General features: G+C 34.8%; 1 pseudogene across 1 annotated transcript; it reads right to left on the bottom strand.

Moving 5' to 3' along the window:
- Positions 1-6,467: 6,467 nt before the first annotated feature.
- LOC125834485 (pathogen-related protein-like) lies at positions 6,468-9,451 on the bottom strand (annotated as a pseudogene). The gene is made up of 4 exons (XR_007443361.1): positions 9,164-9,451; positions 8,488-8,620; positions 7,961-8,227; positions 6,468-6,629 (listed from the first exon to the last, which is right to left on the bottom strand). The product of XR_007443361.1 is annotated as a pathogen-related protein-like (transcript).
- Between the last annotated feature and the right edge of the window lie 10,429 nt (positions 9,452-19,880).

Here is a 19,880-nt window from a genome sequence, read left to right as displayed (position 1 = left end):
TAGTGATCTAACAATTTCCAATACAGTTTATTGCATATGAGAAATGGAAATGAGGGAACTATTCCCAAAAGGGTCAAAATAGGACCTAAGACTGTTGATTGTATGTTCATTGGATATGCTACAAATAGTAAAGCATGTCGATTTATGGTTCATAAGTCCAAACTATTGGATAGTCAAGTGAAGGGTCTAAACGACCTTGGAAAGAACCAAAGGAGAATGTACTTAATAAAGAGATTCGGAGGCGTAGTAAATGTCAATGGACAAATTACTTCCTACGAGTTTGATTTTGTAACATTTCTTCTTGAAAATGAGTCTCATATATTCTAAAAGTTATGTCCTTTGTGGACTCATTCTCTTTGAGAAAAGTTTGTCAATAGTAAGATAGATTCAATCTTGAGCAACCATACTTGAGAGTTGGTTGATCTTCCTCGAGGAAATAAACTTTTGGATTCAAAGTGAATCTACAAAAGGAAAAGAAAGTTGATGAAACTATTGACAAATACAAAGACAAACTTGTTGTCATAGGCTTTAGACAATAAGAAAGCCTTGTTTGATAGATAATAGCACTAACTAGGATTACATCAATTCAGATATTAATTGCGCTAGTTGCGGAATATTGCCTTCAAATTCGTCAAATTGGATGTGAAAACATTTTTATTTTAAATGAAAATTGGAGGAAGAAATTTACATGGAACAACCCAAGGGCTTTGTGGTTCTGGTAAAGAAAAGAAAGTCTGTAAACTTGTTAAGTCACTCTGTGGACTAAAAACAAGCGCCCAAATAATGACATGCGATGTTTGACCAAACTATGTTGGCAAATGAATTCAAGATTAATGAATGTGATAAATGTTTTTACATTAAAGACACTCCAAATCACAAGGTCATTATTTGTTTTTATGTTGATGACATTGTGATCGTCAAAAGAGACATTTCTAACATAAATGCTACTAAGCATATGCTAGAAAGTAACTTCGATATGAAAGACATTGAAGTTACTGATGTGATTGAAAATGTACTTGACAAGTTCAAACATTTGGATTTCAATATTGTCAAGACTCCAATAAATGTGAGATTTGTACTTCAAAAGAATGAAGGCAAAAGCGACTCACAATTGAATTGTGCTAGAATATTGAGAAGTATGATAAATATCATGAAGTGTACGCGATCAGATATAGCATATGCTATTAATAAACTAAGTCGGTTCACAAGTAATCTCAATCAAACTCATTGATGACAATGAAAAGAGTTTTGGAGTATTTAAAACATACTTAAAAAAAACTATTGCTTTGCATTATAACTAATATTCAACAGTATTGGAAGAATATAGTGATGCAAATTGAATCACCAGGTCAAATGAAGTAAAATCCACGAGTGGATATGTATTTACTATTGGTGGAGGAGCAGTCTCTTGGAAATCTTCCAAACAGAGATGTATCGCTTGCTCTACTATGAAATCTGAGTTTATCAACTCTAGATAAGGCCGGTAAAGAAGTTGAATGACTCCAAAATTTCTTGAAAGATTTTAGGCCCAAACCTTTTAGCTCCAGTATGCATACACAGTGAGAGTTAATTTGCAATAGGTAGGGCATGGAGCATGATGTATAACGGAAAGTCTCGTCATATATGACGTAGAGATAATATCGTTAGAGAACTACTCTCTAGTGGAATTATCATAATTGACTATGTAAAGTCAAAGGAAAATGTGTCGGATCCACTTATAAAAGGCCTAACTAGAGAGGGAGTTGATAGATTATCAAAGGGAATGGTACTATAGCTGAGAACAAGTCATTGTGGCGGTAACTCTACCTAGAAGACTGGAGATCCCAAGATCTAGGTTCAAGGAGATTAAACAAAGTCATTGATGACGGTTCAACATTGTCAAAATATTTTTGATGGTCCATTCTCATGATAAGACAATGTTCAGTAACAAGGATAAAGACATTAGGACTTTTTAATGATTTCTAAGTTTGATACAGGGTATATCAAATGGTCTATCTACGACATAACACATTTAGAAATCACCTATGTAAGTGTGAAGTGTAAGCCGCTTCAAGGAGAATCCGGTAAGGCCAGTTCTCTATGCACTTATAAACCGAGACGTGTTCATGGCTGAAACAAACAAAACAATAAGAACCAAAAACAATTCAAGGGTTGATTGTGTGACTTATGTTGTTTAGGTATATACCAAAACTCAACGGTTCAAAGATATCAAATTTACCGATTGACTGAGTATATCCGATATATGTTCACTACAGAAAGTTCAAAGGGAAACCCACTTATCTAGAAGCAATCAATCTTTAATTACGAATCACACAGTTTTTCATGCATATGTTTTAACAATAGTCATTCCCTATTCATGTGGGGGATTGTTGGGTTTTAAAGGTGTGAACAGGAAATGAAGGGTTGTAACTCTCCTGAAGAGTTGTGACTATGCCGAAGGATTGTGAACTTTATGAAATGTTGTGTCCTTTCTAAAGGATTGTGACCGTTTGAAAGGTTATGCCTTTTCCAAAGTGTTGTGACCTTTCTAAAAGGTTGTCTTCTTTCTGAAAGGTTGTCTTCTTTCCAAAGAGTTGTGACCTTTACCCTTTTGTTGGCAATAAATAGAGAGGTTTTCTCTCATTTTTCTGTATCGAATTCTTCCCTTATTTTGCATACATTTCTTACAAAACAAAATTGATCGATCGTGTCTGTGTGTGTGATTCGTTGCTGTTATTTTGAGTTCGTTGAAATTATCGAAGTTTGAGGTACCGCTACTTCTTTAATGGTTAATCTGTTTTATCTTGGGAGGAATTAATCTGCAACCTCGGGTACTTGATGAGATTAAATTTCTTAAGGACACACAGTAGGTTCTGTGGACTCGGATAGTTCTTTGTGTTTTTTTTTTTTTTATCTTTTATTATTTCTGGTTTGCTAATCTGAATACAGGAGATAACAGTACGTACATGAACCAATCAATCGGGGTGACATAATCAAATCCAAATTTCATCATGTCTTGCGTTGGGGCTCCGAAAAGTACTATTAGGAGTGACTAACATATATGGTCCGATCCGTGAGTTCTACGCGAACTATGTGGCAACAATATTGGACCAACGACCTAAAATAGAGAAGGGGGAAATGTTAAAGTTGCTTGAGGTGCAAATTAGGGGAGTACATGCAAATATCTCCTCGACCAAAATCAACAGGTTCTTGTTCGGTGTAGGTTATATATGTGCCACCGCCACGAATGACATAGTTTGATCACCAGATGTGAGATTTCAACAACGTCCATGGTTCTTACAAAGGGTACTCAACCCTTGTGGTTGGCAAATACTAGCTAGGGAGCGGATTCAAAAGGCATTACTGACTTTTCCTGCAAGTTGTGTTGTGAGATTCAGGTTGTTCCCCACCAGAGGTGACAACACACTTGGAGAGGAAAAGGCAATATTAGTGGAAAGCTTGTTGTCAGGACTCCGGCCCTATAGATTTTGGGAGACTCATTGCTAAGAAAATAAGGCATAGGGTTAGGAGGAAGAAGAAGACTACTTCACTACCATTCCTATATATGGTTGGTGACGAGTCTATGCAAAAGGGGTGCCTATTTTAGAGGGCATTACTAAAAATTTTGTTATTAAAAAGATGCGGTATGAGTCAAGGCTTGAAATGTGGGTGCCATAGGTATTTACCCAGTAGATTAAGTTGGGGATGAGGTTGGAGAGCGTCCTATGATGCCTAAAGAAACCAACTTCGACACCATCTATAGAGTCTACGAGGACACAACACTGATACTACTTCATCGTTGCCACAACCTTCACAATATGGATTTATACTGCCAAACTTTATGAGACTAGTTAAGAGGATGATCGAGTGAAGTTATTTGCTGAATTAATAGCTTGGTCCATTTGTTGATAGGGATATCACAACGACATTTATTCCATATAGATATCTACATGCACAAATGGACGACATGAGAGCCAGGTTAATAACCGTCTATGAGAGTTGACGTACTGTGGTTGATTTGGCAAAGTTTGCGGCTGAGCTTTCCCAAGCCCAAGCTAATATCATTTAGTTGAGAGAGAGGATGGCAGAGGTGTACGTTCCTGATTCTATAGGTTGAGAGAGAGGTGTTCCTGATTCTATAGGTCGGAGGAGGACTAACGTAACCATTTATGAATCTATTATATATGTATGTTCACTAAAGCATCGGCCAAGCAACAATTGGAGGAAAGAAAGGTCAGATCCCTACAGAGAAGGAAGGCGTAGAAAGAGAGACGCCTTGAGCATGAATAAATAGAGGAGGCCTTGCGGAGGTCGCAACTCAAGGAGGAGCTGAGATTGGATGAGTTGAGAGCTCGTGCATCTTGGGCTTCTTCTAGTGCACTATTATTCCACAACAGCTATGAAAGTTCCTACTGAGACATCATTGAGAATGTTGGTCACCACTAGTACCACTACAGATGTTATTGGGGCGACTAATTCCCCACCACGAGGCTAGACTCCAAACTACTCCTAAGCTTTATTGTTTTTTTTATGCATTGAGGACAGTGCATGTCTTTTTAAAAGGGGTTGTGTGTGTCACATCACCTAAGGTTTTTTGTTGTTGTGTTTATTTTCCCTTAAATGATATATAGTAAAACTGACATGTTTAGTAGTGTGGTTTGTGTAAATACATTATGTTAGTTGAGTGTGTGTCAATAAAAAGAAGTATGTACATACTAAAAATGTTTGCAACAGTTAATACTGAAAGTGTTCAACATTGTGTATGGAATGAAATGTATTTTTGGTTATATTAAATGTTGAGCATCTCTGTGTGACATCTATTGATTATGAATAAAATAATTGTCCTTATGCCATGTGTATAAAATTTGACCGTTAGAAGCGATAGTGCAAACTATTCCATGTGGATATAAGCGTTTTGTATTATTCCTAGCTTGTGTATGCATCTAGAACTTGCCTGGTATATGTTGCACTGACTGAAATATAATATAATGGATTAGGAAAGGATCATATATATATATATGACATTTTTGAATTTAGCCCACCCAGTCTTAAGACTAAGCAAAGAATGAAATAATCCTTGGATTTCTAATTTTGAGCCTAAATGAAAGCATGTTTGTTGTTACCTATTTACCTTTCCCGTCTTTTTTGAAACTACTACTTTGGCCCTAGTCTCTCCTTAGATATCATGTACCTCAAATTAGGCAAAATGCCTAAATTAAGGGTGGAGTAAGAGTAAAAGAACAATGGGGTATAAAAAAGATAAATAAACAATAATCAAAACATGTGGATGTGGTGTATTAAGATAGGTTGAATGTATTTGTATTCAAATTGAAAAAAAAGGGGAATAGTAAATGAAATGAGAGAGAAGAAGGGGAGTCACATTCAAAATATTAGAAATTAAGGACTAGAAGGAAGAGAAAAGGCTGCTAACAAAAGAAAAGGAAAACAAGGTAAAGAGGGTGTTAAGGAGGGCGTAGTCATTGCTCGAAATGTATCCTCCCTTCACCCCGAGCCTATGCTATAAGTCAAAAAAGTCCTATAGTGATCCTAGCTAGTCTAATTGTTTGAAAAGTTAAGTGTGAAAATAATAAGGGCAAACTTATGGGTTATATATGCATGGTTTAAATTTCATTCTGAGAGTGAGTATTTTGTATTGTCTCTGATATACAAATATTTATATGTGAGCGATAGAGTTTTCTTTGTGGTGAGGGCATTAAGTTGTCTGATTGTTGAGAAAATTGCTTATGGTGCATGCCAAGTTGCTTCTTGATATTCTGATGTCATCCTTAGATTCTTTTTGAGTTGATGCGTTAACTAATAGACATATGCATACCTTGTTGAAGTGTTGCTTTGTAACTGCTGTGAGTGTTGATAGTTCATGGGCATGTAAATACAGTACTGTTAGGTGTTGCTTGAGGACAATCAAATGTTCAAAGTTGAGGGTGTTGATGTGACAACATTAGACAATACATTTGATGCTCTTAACTATAAATAAATGTTAATTCTTAAGCAAAAGAGGTAGTGTCATTTAATGGTTTTTCTACTATGATGGACATGAAATCACACAACAAGGGAAAGAAAGTAAAATCGAGCTAAGGTCAGACAAAAGTACACCAATTATGGAAACCTTGATGGACAGTCCCATGCATGTCTGACGGGTTGTCAGGTCCATTGTTAGAGGGTAGCAGTGGCATCGCTAAAAGGTAGCTTCCGACATATATAGTTACATAATCATTATGGCTTGAGAAGAGTAGGTATATCTAAATGTATACAAGAAGACCGAAAGACAATCATCCTATCAAAAAATATAGATAGAGAAAGTCTAATGACTGAAAAAACATAAAGAGTTGCATAAAATTTATTCAGACATGACTATTTGGAAATAGAGTAGCATACACTTTATTAAAACATATTTATTTGGAAATAGAGTTGCATACACTTTTATTAAAACATGACTATTTCGAAAGTAGAACTGAAATTTGACATAATTAGTTGTGGTTGAATGGGCAATGTTGAGTGGTGGTATTATCATCCTGGCCCTGATGCTCAGTGTTAGATTCAGAAATTTTTGGTCCCTTGAGTAGTCCACCAAAAAGTTCTGCTGGATCATAGTACAACTCTAATTCCTCTACTCTTAGAGATTTATCTACCTGCTAGCTAATATACAAAAACAATTAGTTCGTTAAACTCATAAGTTTTATGTTAAATGTAAGTGAACAACTTTAATTCTTTATGTTGGACCGATTCCCAATGACTGGATGAGATTCTAGCCGAGGTGATTTATAGGAATGACCTAGTAAATAGGTGGTCTTGGACTTTGATCCCGCTTGCCTCATGCATGGACGAAACTTCAAATTTCATAAATATTTTGTCTCAAGGGCAACACATTTGAGTGTTGATCGTGAAGGTTTATCCAAAGGCAAGTGGGGTCAAATGTTTAACATCAATCCAAGCTAAGGTTATTTGGTGTGTAAATTTAAATCTAACAAGTATGAGCACATTTCTCTACCTTTTGCCAGAACTTAAATATTTTTGGTTTTGGCATAGTTATGATTCAAATTTACAATGTTCTACATCTTAATTACTGAACTAAAACCTCGAGGGGCTATACTTTAGTGAACAATTTGAACGAAATGAAGTTGCCTTAAAAATTAATGGCACGCCTTTGAAGTAGTAATACAATTAATAAAGTTAATTATACAATAAACCCATGATAAATAATTTTTTAAGGAGAGTATCTAGAGTAAGTAATAAAATAGGAAAAAAATAATACTAAATTTGAGTTTTGATCCCGCTAGTCTCAGTGACAAAACTTCAAATTTCATAAAAGTGTTGTCCCAATATAATGGCATCACATTTGAGTTTTTACCCAGTAAGTGGGGTCAAATGTTAAAGATTAACCATTTCTAAGGTTATTCGGTGTGCAAATTTGAATCTAAGAAGTATGGGCACACCCCATACCTTTTGTCAGAACTTAAATATTAGGCTTTGGCATAGATATGAGTCAAATTCAAACGTTCTACGTTTTTATTACTAAACTAAAACCTCACTATGTAGAACGTTCTACGTTTTTATTACTATACTTAAGCGAACAATTTGAGCGAAATGAAGTTGCCTTAAAAATTAATGGCACGCCTTTGAAGTAGTAGGACTATAATAAAGTTAATTATAAAATAAACCCCAGATAAATATTTTTTTTAAGGAGAGTATCTAGTAAACACGAGCAAGTAAAATAAAATAGGAAATGATATATTGTTTTTTTCTGTCACATTTTCTTTCTAAAATTAGAAATAACATAACTTTAAGATTGTCATTTTACCCATCATTACATAATTTGCAGCCACAATATACCTATGTTTTGTATTGAATCACAAATTTCAAAGTCTTGTTTTAGTTAAATTTTGTGCCTAATTAAAAAATGCCACATAAATTAAAACGAAAAATGTATATATAAGAGGGAGGGAGAGAGAGAGAGTTAGACCTTCATAATGCCAATGCCATAGAACTGTATCATCTCAGCAGTAGGGGCATGTCCTTTAAATGGTCCTTCAAAGAAACCCCATTTGTATGTCACAACAGGAGGGCCAGTATACACTTTGATCACTTCCCAGGCGAATCCTCTTGAAAAAGCTGATCGAAAAGCAGTATGAGACGATTCAAAGGTCTTCTTTGTGGTATTTGAATTCTTCAATAGCGCATTGTAACCTCATCACTTTTAGTGTCTCTTCTGCTGACAGTCCCTCTCTTCCTGTTGCCGACATAAAATAATGAAAAAAAAAATATTTAGTAGAAATTAATTAGGAAGAAAAATGCTTTCAACAATAAACCATATTTTCTTGCCCCATTTTGCCCTTATTTATATGTCCTTTGTTTTTTTTTTAACTAAAACAAAATATACTTGATGAACTGAGGTTTGAAATACTTTTCTATCATATAAGAAAAAAAACGGTCTGAATAATTTAAATCTAGACATCAAAAGAAACGACAATTGATTTTTGTAAGTCTTACCATTAACAAAGAGCTTGAATTTTTCAGGGTTAATGGTCCTAAAGTCCTTTATGCAAGTCTTGTATTTAAGCTCCATTTCAAATGTCTTTATAGAATTTTGTATTGTTTCTTCAAGAGACCCTTCTGGCCATACCTGATTTAATCATGAAACCAAATAGAACAAATCATATTTTGACAAGAAAGATGATAATATCACTACTTCAATCATGGGACATTGATCACATTTTAAAAGCCAAATTTCTTAATTTTAACCGTGAATTCTAATATAAATTTTTAAATCATTTAAAAGAAAATTTATATTTTTAAAAACTACGTAAAAAATAGTACTCCATCCAATCTATTTTAGTTCCTGTGCTAATAAAAAGTAAGAAGATCCAAAATTTTGTCATTTTAAAAAATCAATATATTATTAAATCTTAATTTTCATATTTACCTTAATCAATATATAAATGTAGAGAGAGAGATTATAATGTGATGAAGAAAGAAAAATAATAATAAATTAAGATCAATAAGCAAGGATTATTTGACACAGTAAGTAAATGGGCCGAGGGGGAGTACATATATATCACAATAACTAACCACTCAAAATATCTATAAGACATGAAAATTTGCAATGGACTCTCGAAATTGAAAAACATATCACTTAAATTAAGAGGGATGGAGTACTTTAACATACCTTGGTTCTTCCTTGTTCAAAGACATTATTAACACTGTCATAAATTGGAGGGCTACCATGTCTCCACCCCATAGTTCCTGCAGCAGCAACATGATCTTCATGCAGGAACCGCCTATACTTATCAATTGCCACTTTAGTTGTTTCCTTCTCACCAGCCATTTTTCAACTACTTCAAGTTTTTAATACTCTCTGATAGCTCTCTCTAAGTTTATTGATTTGGTGAATTTCACTTTGTGTGGCTATACCTTTTTATAGATGAAATTGCATATTGATAATTACATGAACTAATTCATGCACATGGTAAATCATGAAAGAAGTTTTTAGTAGTTGCTGGGAACTTTAAATATTTCGATGACTTATAATCAATAGGGGTTATATGTTAAAATTATTTTATTATTTATTATTTCTTAAGAGATGTGTCAAGTCAAATATGGACAAGTAAGATAAACAGAGGGAGTATTATACTAGTAGATAGGGGAGGAAATATCATGTCAATAATCTAATTGACTTTTGGAGTGGTATCAGTAGAGATATTGCATTTGAGGTTTGGTGGTGAGTTTAAGAGATTACCCATTTCAAAGTTCAATTAGTAATGCATCACTATGGATTTTGTTATGGAATTGCCTCAGACTTCTAGAGGTGTCGATAGTATTGGGTAATCGTGGATCGATTGACTAATTCAGCACATTTCATTATCATTCAGTCTTCTTTAAGTGTTAAGAGGTTAGCTTAGTGTATATTCAAGAGGTAGTTCGTCACCATGGGATGCATGTGTCTATTATATATGACACGGCTTCTCAGTTCACTTCTAGCTTCTAGAGAAACTTTTAGGAGGAGTTGGGTACCTGAGTCGACCTTAGCACAACTTTTCATCTGCAGACTGACTGGCAGTTGAAGCATACTAATCAGGTTTGGAAGATATGTTTTGGGCATTTTGGAAGTCAATAGGACTAGTTCTTAGCCTTAGCGGAGTTTGCGTATAACAACATCTACCATTCGAGTATTCAGATTGTTCCATTTATGGCCTTATATGGTAGGTGTTGTCGCTCTGGTAGGTGTTGTCGCTCTCCCATTAAAGGCTTCAGAACCTAGGCCACGTGGTACTGATTTCCTTCAAGAGGCTTTGAATATAGTTCGTGTGATTCAGGATATGCTTAGATCAGCACAAAGCAGGAATAAGAGTTATGCTGACCATATGTGTCAGCCTTTTAGATTATTAGTCGGGTTTGAATCCTGACAACATGTTTTTATTGGGTTCTTTGGGCCTCTTATTCGCAATTCAAGTCTGGGTTTCAGACTTTCCCGTTCTAGAATAGATCTAATCTTAATTAGAAATAACTTTAGCTCTTCTATGTACTAATCGGGCTTATGGAGGCCCGTTTGGGTTATTTTCATTTAATTTCGCACGAGTGTACCTTCTAAGCTTATGCAGGTCTAGTTAAGTTATGTTAGTTGCTTTACTTTATTGTCCCGCTTCTTGCTAGATTATTGAGGCTCATGGTTAGACTTATCGCTATTGTTCCATTCTCCTACCTCATTGATACCATTTTACTTCCCTCTTTCTATTTTATATTTAATTTCCAATCTTAGTTGGCCTTTGATGCCTATTGGATATCTATTATTTTGGTACTCATGATACACTCTGCATCTGTTTTTCCTAATGCAGACCTGAGCACCAGCCAAACTCTTTGATCTTGTGTACAACTGTTGCGACATTCAAAGATAGAAAGCGTTTTAGTTTGACTCATCTTTATTTGCATATAGTTTTTGGCTATTCTTTTGTATTCAAGACAAGTATGTACTTATTTTGCTTATTTATGGAGTTTGTACTCATTTTAGTAGCTTTGTACCATTGTCCACCAGGTCATGAGATTGGATCATATATTATTGTATTTAGTTATGTAATTGCTTCTCTTCCGCAGTTTATTTTCCTTATTATATTGTTAATTCCGTTGATTTGAGGTTTCTACCGCTGGGCTTGTTTCTTGCCGTTTCGGCCTAGGGTTTGCTTACCTACCAGTGGGTATTGGTAGGTTTCATCATGACTTGAATTTTCGGATTGTGACACAAAGCCTGTTCCTATAGCACCTGTTGTATGAAGTTCCATTCAACTATATTTTTTGAAGATCCAGTTTTATCATCCATCTTGGTTATATTTATCTGTCTGTATAGCCCTGGACCAATTCATAACTGAACGAAATATTATCAGATATAATTCTTCCTTAAATAAAAGTTAACTGAACCGATCCATATATCTGTTTTTTTTTAATTCCATTAGAAAAATGACCTTGGAGATGAGTTCATATACATTAGACCTACATCTCGCTGCTAAATAAAGTCTTTGATAGTTTATACATCCTCTTGCACAATACTACATGACTTCTGAGAAATAGAGTCATAATGACATATTTTAGACCGCAAGAATATCAGAGGGTATTTTGATACATTACACATATCTTTAATTAGCAATCATAAGGTTTAAAATAATCTTTAATTTCTGAAATTTCATGTCCGGTCAAACTAAGAATCCATTTAGATATGATTTCAAATCATGATTTGTTATTGAAATTTTGTTTGAACATGCAATATGTAATTCATTAATTGTATTTTTTTTTTCTTATATACATGGAAAAGACCATAATTTTTTGAAAACTTTCAAAATATCCCTAATTCTTATACAATCTAACCAATGAACAAATTGTAGTTCACAAATAAGGTACGAAGATTCCTAATGCGCTAAATGAAAAAAAATTACACATCTCCATATATGTTGTACTTATAAATTTTTATGTTTAAATGTTCTTACGTACAAACTTTCATATTTACATAATTTTACATATATTTATTGATTGAATAAAAAAAAATTTAAAATAGTAACTAACTATTCTTTGATAAAATCCTCATATTATACAAACAATCTCTTCACACCGAGCATGATTATTATTTTTTATAAAATTTAAAATTATGAATCTTGTTTTATTTAAAATATAAACTGATAGGTCAAGTTTATATTTTAAAACAAATTAAAGTTACAATTTGGAATTCCAAATCCTAATTTTTGGATAATTTTGGGATTTAAAATCATGATTTGAATAATGTGTTGATATCATATACAATCATTGATTTGAAATCAGGTTTCCAAAATCTATAGAAAAATCAAGGATATTCGTAGGGTAGGATAGGGCGGGCGAACTACAACTCTGAAATTCTAAATGGGGCAAGCCAAGCCAAATTTTGGTTGAAATTTTATATATTAATATTTTCCTTTTATGTTAAGATAGACTTTTTAATCATTACTAATTATACCCATTTGTATAATGTGTTCACTATTAGTCGATCGACAACTCGTTTTGATTATTTTGGGTAGTATTACCAACTTTTCTAATACTGAAACATTTTCAGTTGATTCTAAACCAAAAATAATAATAATGAAAATACTCTTAATCCAACAAGAATCAAAAACTTCATTGGTTACATTTTGATTATTTTAAAATTTTCTATATTACCGTTGTGAACTTGAAGCAAAATAGAGGAGCTAAACGGGGTGGGGCAGGTTGGAAAACAAAAATTATTAAATGGGGCTTGGTAGGGTGTGTTGAATCTATGGCAGGGCAAACCTTTACCCACCTCTCCCCGTCCTGACCCATCCTATTGCTATCCCTACTTATTCTCTCGTTCTTTCTCCATTTCTCTTTCCCCTACCTCTGTACATGATTAAAAGTATTAAAAATAATCCAGAACTTTTTGCACACTATATTTCAAGTGGAATGAATTAAGACCTGATATATCCCTTGTTATGAAATTGACTCATATATACCATTACCGTTATACAAATGACTCACATATGCTCTCACTGTTACAAAAGGAGCTCACATATACCCTTTATTTATCTAACATATATAAGTGAAAAAAAATAGTTTTAAATTTATATTTTTTACTTTTTTTTATAAAAAAAAAATTATGTAGGGGTATTTTAATCTTTTCTTACATAAATTAATTTTTTACTTCTTGATTATCATTATTTGAGTTTCTTATTCTTATATTATTTTTTTCTTTCATTATTTAGTGTAAAGAAAAAAATTAAAATTATTTTTTTATGGCTATATTATAATTTAAAACTAGTTTTTCGGTTATATTGTAATTTAGTTTTTGTATTTGTAAAAAAAAATTGGGCATCTATAATAAATTTTACAAGAAATTAGGGAAAGATAAATAAATTTGGCCATCAAAATAATAAATTTAAATTAGTAGTTGAAACAAAAATATAAATAAAAAAAAAGTGTGAGGAGGATCAAATATACCCCATAGGGATTATATATATTTTTTTAAAAAATTAATATTAATCTTTTCACTTTCGTTAGAGGAAAATGATATATGTGAGCCATTTGTATAACAGTAGAGGTATATATGTATCACTTTCATAACGGGGGGTATATCGCTCTGAATGACAAAATTAAAGGATATGTTAACTTGTGATGTTTTGCTTAATGACAAACTACTTTGTGTCGCAAGAAAATCAGGACCAATGTATTTGTTTTAGACACACAAAGTCAAGAAGATCGATGCATCAAGCATCTAATCAACAACCATCACTTAAGGAGAAGATGGATTCACTTAAATCTGTAACGACCCGAGACCGCCCCCTAGTCGTTACATGCGTATTCGACCTCTTGGAGGTCTTATACAAGCCTTAGTATTCATTCATCGCATAAATCATAAAAATCACTAAGAATTTAAAACTTTTATTCAATAAAACCATAAGACTTCAAGAGTCATCAACATTTGAAAACATCAATACGCAAGCGGAGCTACTAAGTCTCTTTAGCCAATTTTAGACAAGAACTTAAAACGTACTAAGGGACACGACCCTTTACAAATGAAATGAAACTTAAGTGTCTATTACAATGACTAAGAAACTTCTAAACATAGTCCTCGAATCTTGAGGACATACCAAAGACTTGGAAGAGTGAAGCAATCCAAGCAACTCCAAGGCACAATCTCCTCCTAGTTACCACAACCTACACTTGTAGTAAAATAGAAGAAAGGGGTTAGTACAACACACGTACTAAGTATGAGGATATGCAAAACATGCTAAAAAGGACATTTGTTTGGAAGTTATGCTTCCATGCCATTTTGATAAAATCTCATGAACATCAACATAATAGGCACCGTACAAGTCACAACCAACAATACAAAGTCATATGCTTCACAGTACCTTATAAACATACATAACCCATTTACCTTTCCCTTCTTGCCTTGGACCTCCACCTTAAGTAACCCTTAAGCAATACCTTTGTGCAATGTATGGGAAACGTCCCATACCATCACCCACACTAAGGCACCACCTTAAGGCCACACAAAGTGCACTTACCATGCATACCTAAACCTTCACCAATTGATCACATGAGACATATAAGCACATAAGCCAACAAGTCACTTCATAAAACTAGAGCACTCATCAAATGTCATCCCAAGACTCACCTAAGTAAGACATGGTGAAGCAGCCCATACTACATCTCCATACCATACCCAAGTGATCCATAAGGCTACACAAGACAAGCTCCATTCACATCTCAACATAAATCGTTGATTTAACTTAATGCATTTAAACAACTTCATTCACTAATAACATAAGATCATCACATACATTCAATTCAACGTAAGCACTTACATTCAATTCATTATGACTAACTTTCACATTAGCATGCTCAAAGACCAACACTTTCATTAATTAGCCCAAAGAGACTCATTCATTCATTATCATTACTAAGACACACCAAGATCTCCCTTAAATATCTACTTGTGCAATGTCTAGACAATGTTCCATTGCACTACCTATCCTAAGTAGTACATCCTTAAGAGACCCTAATTCATTCATTCATTAATGTGGGGGAAGAGCCTTAACCGACATAGACCATGGAGCTTGACATGGAATCCCGGTAGTACTCTTACCGGATGAGGGATCCCTACTTGCCTAAGGTAGGGTAATTCTTTTAGCCTTTACGTGGTAGAGACCACTAGCTAGTCCTATGTGGGCACATAGGTAAGGGATAGAAGGATTACTTCTAAGTACTCTCATCTCAACTCACGAAAGAGAACATATCTTAAGGGTTGCTACTAAATACTCACATCTCAACTAACGAAGGAGTATCCACCCATCTTAATATCCTCTCTTTGCTAGACATTAATCCCCCACAGAGTTAGGACATTCATTTCACTCATTCATTTAGTGATAAGGATTGCTACTAAGTACTCTCATCTCAACTCACGAAGCAGTACTCATCCTAACCCAACATTCATACATTTAGGGATAAAGATTGCTACTAAGTATTCTCATCTCAACTCACGAAGGAATACCCATCCTAACCCTCATTCATTCATTAAGAAAGCTCTTGGTTTCAAAGATGAGAAAACATTTCATCTAGGAACCTCATTCATTTAAAGGAGTACTTTATGAGACTATCCTTACAATAGACCCAACTTTCATTCATTAGCATTAACTCTCATTATTTTCATTCATTCACACATTCTTTCGTTCTTTCTTCACTAGGTGTGAAAGTTGGTAAACTTAGTCTATCTTAACCTCACCTTCATTACAAGTCATTCAAAGAAGACAACAACCAAGCATAACACATAAAGTCTCTACACAAGGTCACCTTTCATGCTCTTAGACCATACATAAATTCATATCATGTCACATTACCTTCATATAATCAACATTACTCAAAACAACAATCATCCAATTTTGCCTACAAGGCCATGATCACAACATGCTTATAAAGTAAACACCTCCCCACTTTCAAATGGATCAAACCTCACAATTCTAACATCTACTACATATATATATAAAATACTAGAATCAATATATATATATATATATATATATATATAAAATACTAGAATCAATAATTTATTCACAACTTCATCATCATCATAAGCCTTAGGTCACAATTGCCCATTCAAGGCAACATCCAATATAATATAATTGACCATCAATTCCTCATAATTCAATATAGAACAATACATAAATCAATAGCCCATAACAATCTACACATTAATATCACATTATTAGCTCATAATCAATAGACCCACTTTAGACCCAAAAATTAGGATTTCAAGATATGCAAGAGTTCATGGAGTTTTTGATCTTAAAACTATCAATATTAACATAACTCATCGTTTGAAATACTTTCATGCAAGAACCCAATGTTAGAATTGAAATTGGGGTTTTTAGTGTTTTTGAAAAACATTGAAATCACTTTGATTTGGCTCTTTGATTAAAAGGAGAATCAAAGATAAAAGCCCCATACCTTTATGATTAGTTTCCTAGGAATTTGAAGGAGAAATCAATAGGAACCCATCCCCTAGCTAGAAGCTTCATCAATGTCTTCCATGGAGTTCTAGATAGAGAATTTATTTGAGAGGGAAGGTTCAATTTGGGTAATGAGATCTAATTCTAGGTTTTGGTGTTTTAACCACTTAAAATACCCTAAAATAGGTAGAATAACCGTTTATAATAATTCCCCAAAGTACCCAAACTATTCCTCACTTAGTTGGACCTTTTAAACAAGTCAAACTTGAGTTTTATTTTCACAGATTTCTTTGGGAAACAAGTCCGCGACGCGGACGTGTTCCCACAAGTTTCTGCAATTTAAATTTCAAGACAGAAGACTCCGCGACACATCCGCAACTTGGACCAAACTTTTGTCCCTTGGTGGAGCTAGTCCGCGACGCAGACGTGCTCCCTCCATGAGCATATTGCAAGTTGCCTTGGCAGCTTGTTTGGCCAAGAGTTGGGGTCCTTCTCGGGGACCCTTAGGGTGGTCCCGGGGAGTCGTACCCAAATGTTTTGACCCTAAATACATTTATTAAGACATTAGGGTCACCCCCACTGATTTTAGACTCCAAACAGCACATAAAAATATGAACAACATACTAGAACACACCAACACGTAAAAGACTTGTTTCCGAACGTCTTGGTCGTCCCTTGACGTTTGACTTCCAAACTCTTTAAAACTGACTAAAAAGGCTATTTTTCATTATTTTAACATGTTGTAAATGCATAAAACCCATGGGAGGCTCTACTTTATCCTACTTCATTTTGAGGGGTGTTACAATATCCCCCACTTAGGAACATTCGTCCCCGAATGACACTTCAAACATTATAAAGTAAAGACTCTAGGACTAGTAGCCCACAACAAGCATGTAATATCAGTACTACTGCACACATCAAGGAGGAAACATCAACTCCACATAAAAAGCATTACAATAAGACTTTCATGCAATTCAAGGAAGTAGGAATAACATCTACTACTCAATATGCACAAAACTTTACCATTTCTCATTTCTTTGGAGGAACTCCCTTCTCCATAGTATATCATGCTCATTACAACATTTATAGGCTCACCATCCAATTTCTCTCAATAGCATAATCATGCAACATCAAGATCGCATCAAGGCATGCTCAACTAGGCATCTCATGGAGCAATTTAAACAATTCTTCATAAATGCATATAAATCATGAGGGACATAATCATGAAAACTCATTTATTTATTTAGACAAGAATTCAACTAAAATATGCACATCATAAGGAGAACATGGAAACTCAATTCACATTAGACTCCAACATGCAATATGCTACTAAGAACTCTTTGTTTCAAGCTTGAATTAGAATAGAAGGAAAAGATAAGGATATCAACAACCTTACTACTCAACTCATCATCCCCTACTTAGGGTAAACCCATCTAAAGTTATCATCAAACAACAAAGAAAATTGACTTACCTTTATGTGTTCCCTTATCCTTGTTAGCTTGAGGCATATAGAAACGGTTCCTCTTAGGAGCATTTGGATCCGAGCCATCATGAGCAACTTGATTGGTCTCTTTCCCTTTTGTCTTAAGTGTAGGGAAATCTCTCATCCTATGACCCTTACTCCCACATCCAAACATCTATCCGTACCGGCAAGACACTTGCCCAAATATTGCTTCCACAAGTAGCACACCTAGGCCTCTCAAAAGTAGAACCACCTTCATTCCCTCTTTGAGGTTTAGGGTTAGACACCCTATCATTGTTGACTATTGAAGAATCTTGGTTGTAGAACCTCTTCTTAGACATAGATTGGTTTTGTTCATCCGGTCTAGCCCTCTTCATATCTCTATTCATCTTTCTAAGCTTTGTCTCCTCAAGTTGTTGAGAATAAACCATAAGCCTAGAGATATCCATATCATGATGGAGCATGGCCGTATGACACTCTTGTTCAACCAAACCGGAAACCCCCATCACAAACTTATTCATTCTAGCCCTAGAATTTGCTACGAAGGTAGGAGCATACTTAGAGAGTTGGGTAAACTTGAGAGAGTATTCCTTCACACTCATATTCCCTTGACGTATGTTCATGAACTCAACCAACTTTTGTTTCCTCAACTCTAAAGGGAAAAATCTATCAAGAAAGGCCGTCTTAAACACTCCCCAATCTATTGGGTCAGTCCCTATGGGTCTCTCATCCTTCCATTGCCCAAACCATACTTGAGCTATATCCTTGAGTTGGTAGGAAGCCAACTCCACCTTTTCCCTAGGAGTCACTCCCATTGCATCCACAATCTAAGCACCTCATCTATAAATTTTTGTGGGTCCTCATCTACCTTAGAACCAAAGAAGGTAGGAGGATTCATCCTTGTGAAATCCCTTAACCTTGAGGCTACGGTACTCTCAATAGCATTCACTCTAGGCCTCACATCTATATTTTCTTGAGTAGTCATGGCACGGGCCAGGGAGAGAAAAGCCTCTCTAATCTCCCTATTAGTAATATCTGGGGGAACCACCGGAACCATATTCGCTTGCCCACCTAAAGGTGCTTGACCACCTTGGACTACTTGGGGAAGAACTCCCCCATCATCTACCTCCTCTTTCGCTCTCCTCCGGTTAGCCCTCGTATTCAATCCTATAACACACAAAAAATAGATTAGGAAAATGACACTTATAGACCAAACTGTAAGGCACGACATCAAGAATAATGAAAGAAAGTGAAATTTTTATCGTCCTATAGCAACTCGCTCATAGATGTGTCGCGATTCACACCGATGAACAAGACTCTACTAGACGTGGCTTTTGAGACTTTGAATCTGTAAGGAGAAGATTGATTCACTCAAATCTGTAACGACCCGAGAGCACCCTCTAGCCATTACATACGTATTCGACCTCTCGGAGGTCTTATACAAGCCTTAGCATTCATTCATCGCATAGATCATAAAAATCACTATGAACTTAACACTTTTATTCAATAAAACCATAAGACTTCAAGAGTCATCAATATTTGAAAACATCAATACGTAAGCGGAACTACTAAGTCTATTTAGACAATCTTAAACAAGAACTTAAAACATACTAAGGGACAAGACCCCTTACAAATGAAATGAAACTTAAGTGTCTATTACAATGACTAAGAAACTTCTAAGCATAGTCCTCGAATCTTGAGGACATACCAAAGAATTGGAAGAGTGAAGCAATCCAAGCAACTCCAAAGCATAATCTCCTCCTAGTTACCACAACCTACACTTGTAGTAAATTAGAAGAAAGGGGTTAGTACAACACACGTACTAAGTATGAGGATATGCAAAACATGCTAAAAAGGACATTTGTTCAGAAGTTATGCTTTCATGCCATTTTGATAAAATCTCATGAACATCAGCATAATAGGCACCTTACAAGTCACAACCA

The sequence above is a fragment of the Solanum verrucosum genome, unplaced genomic scaffold, assembly GCF_900185275.1.
Source record: "Solanum verrucosum unplaced genomic scaffold, falcon-dt-bn FXZP01000287.1, whole genome shotgun sequence".
In the NCBI taxonomy this organism is placed as follows: Eukaryota; Viridiplantae; Streptophyta; class Magnoliopsida; order Solanales; family Solanaceae; genus Solanum; species Solanum verrucosum.
Note: the sequence above shows the minus strand (reverse complement) of the source record. Positions and strands in the feature narration are given on the sequence as shown.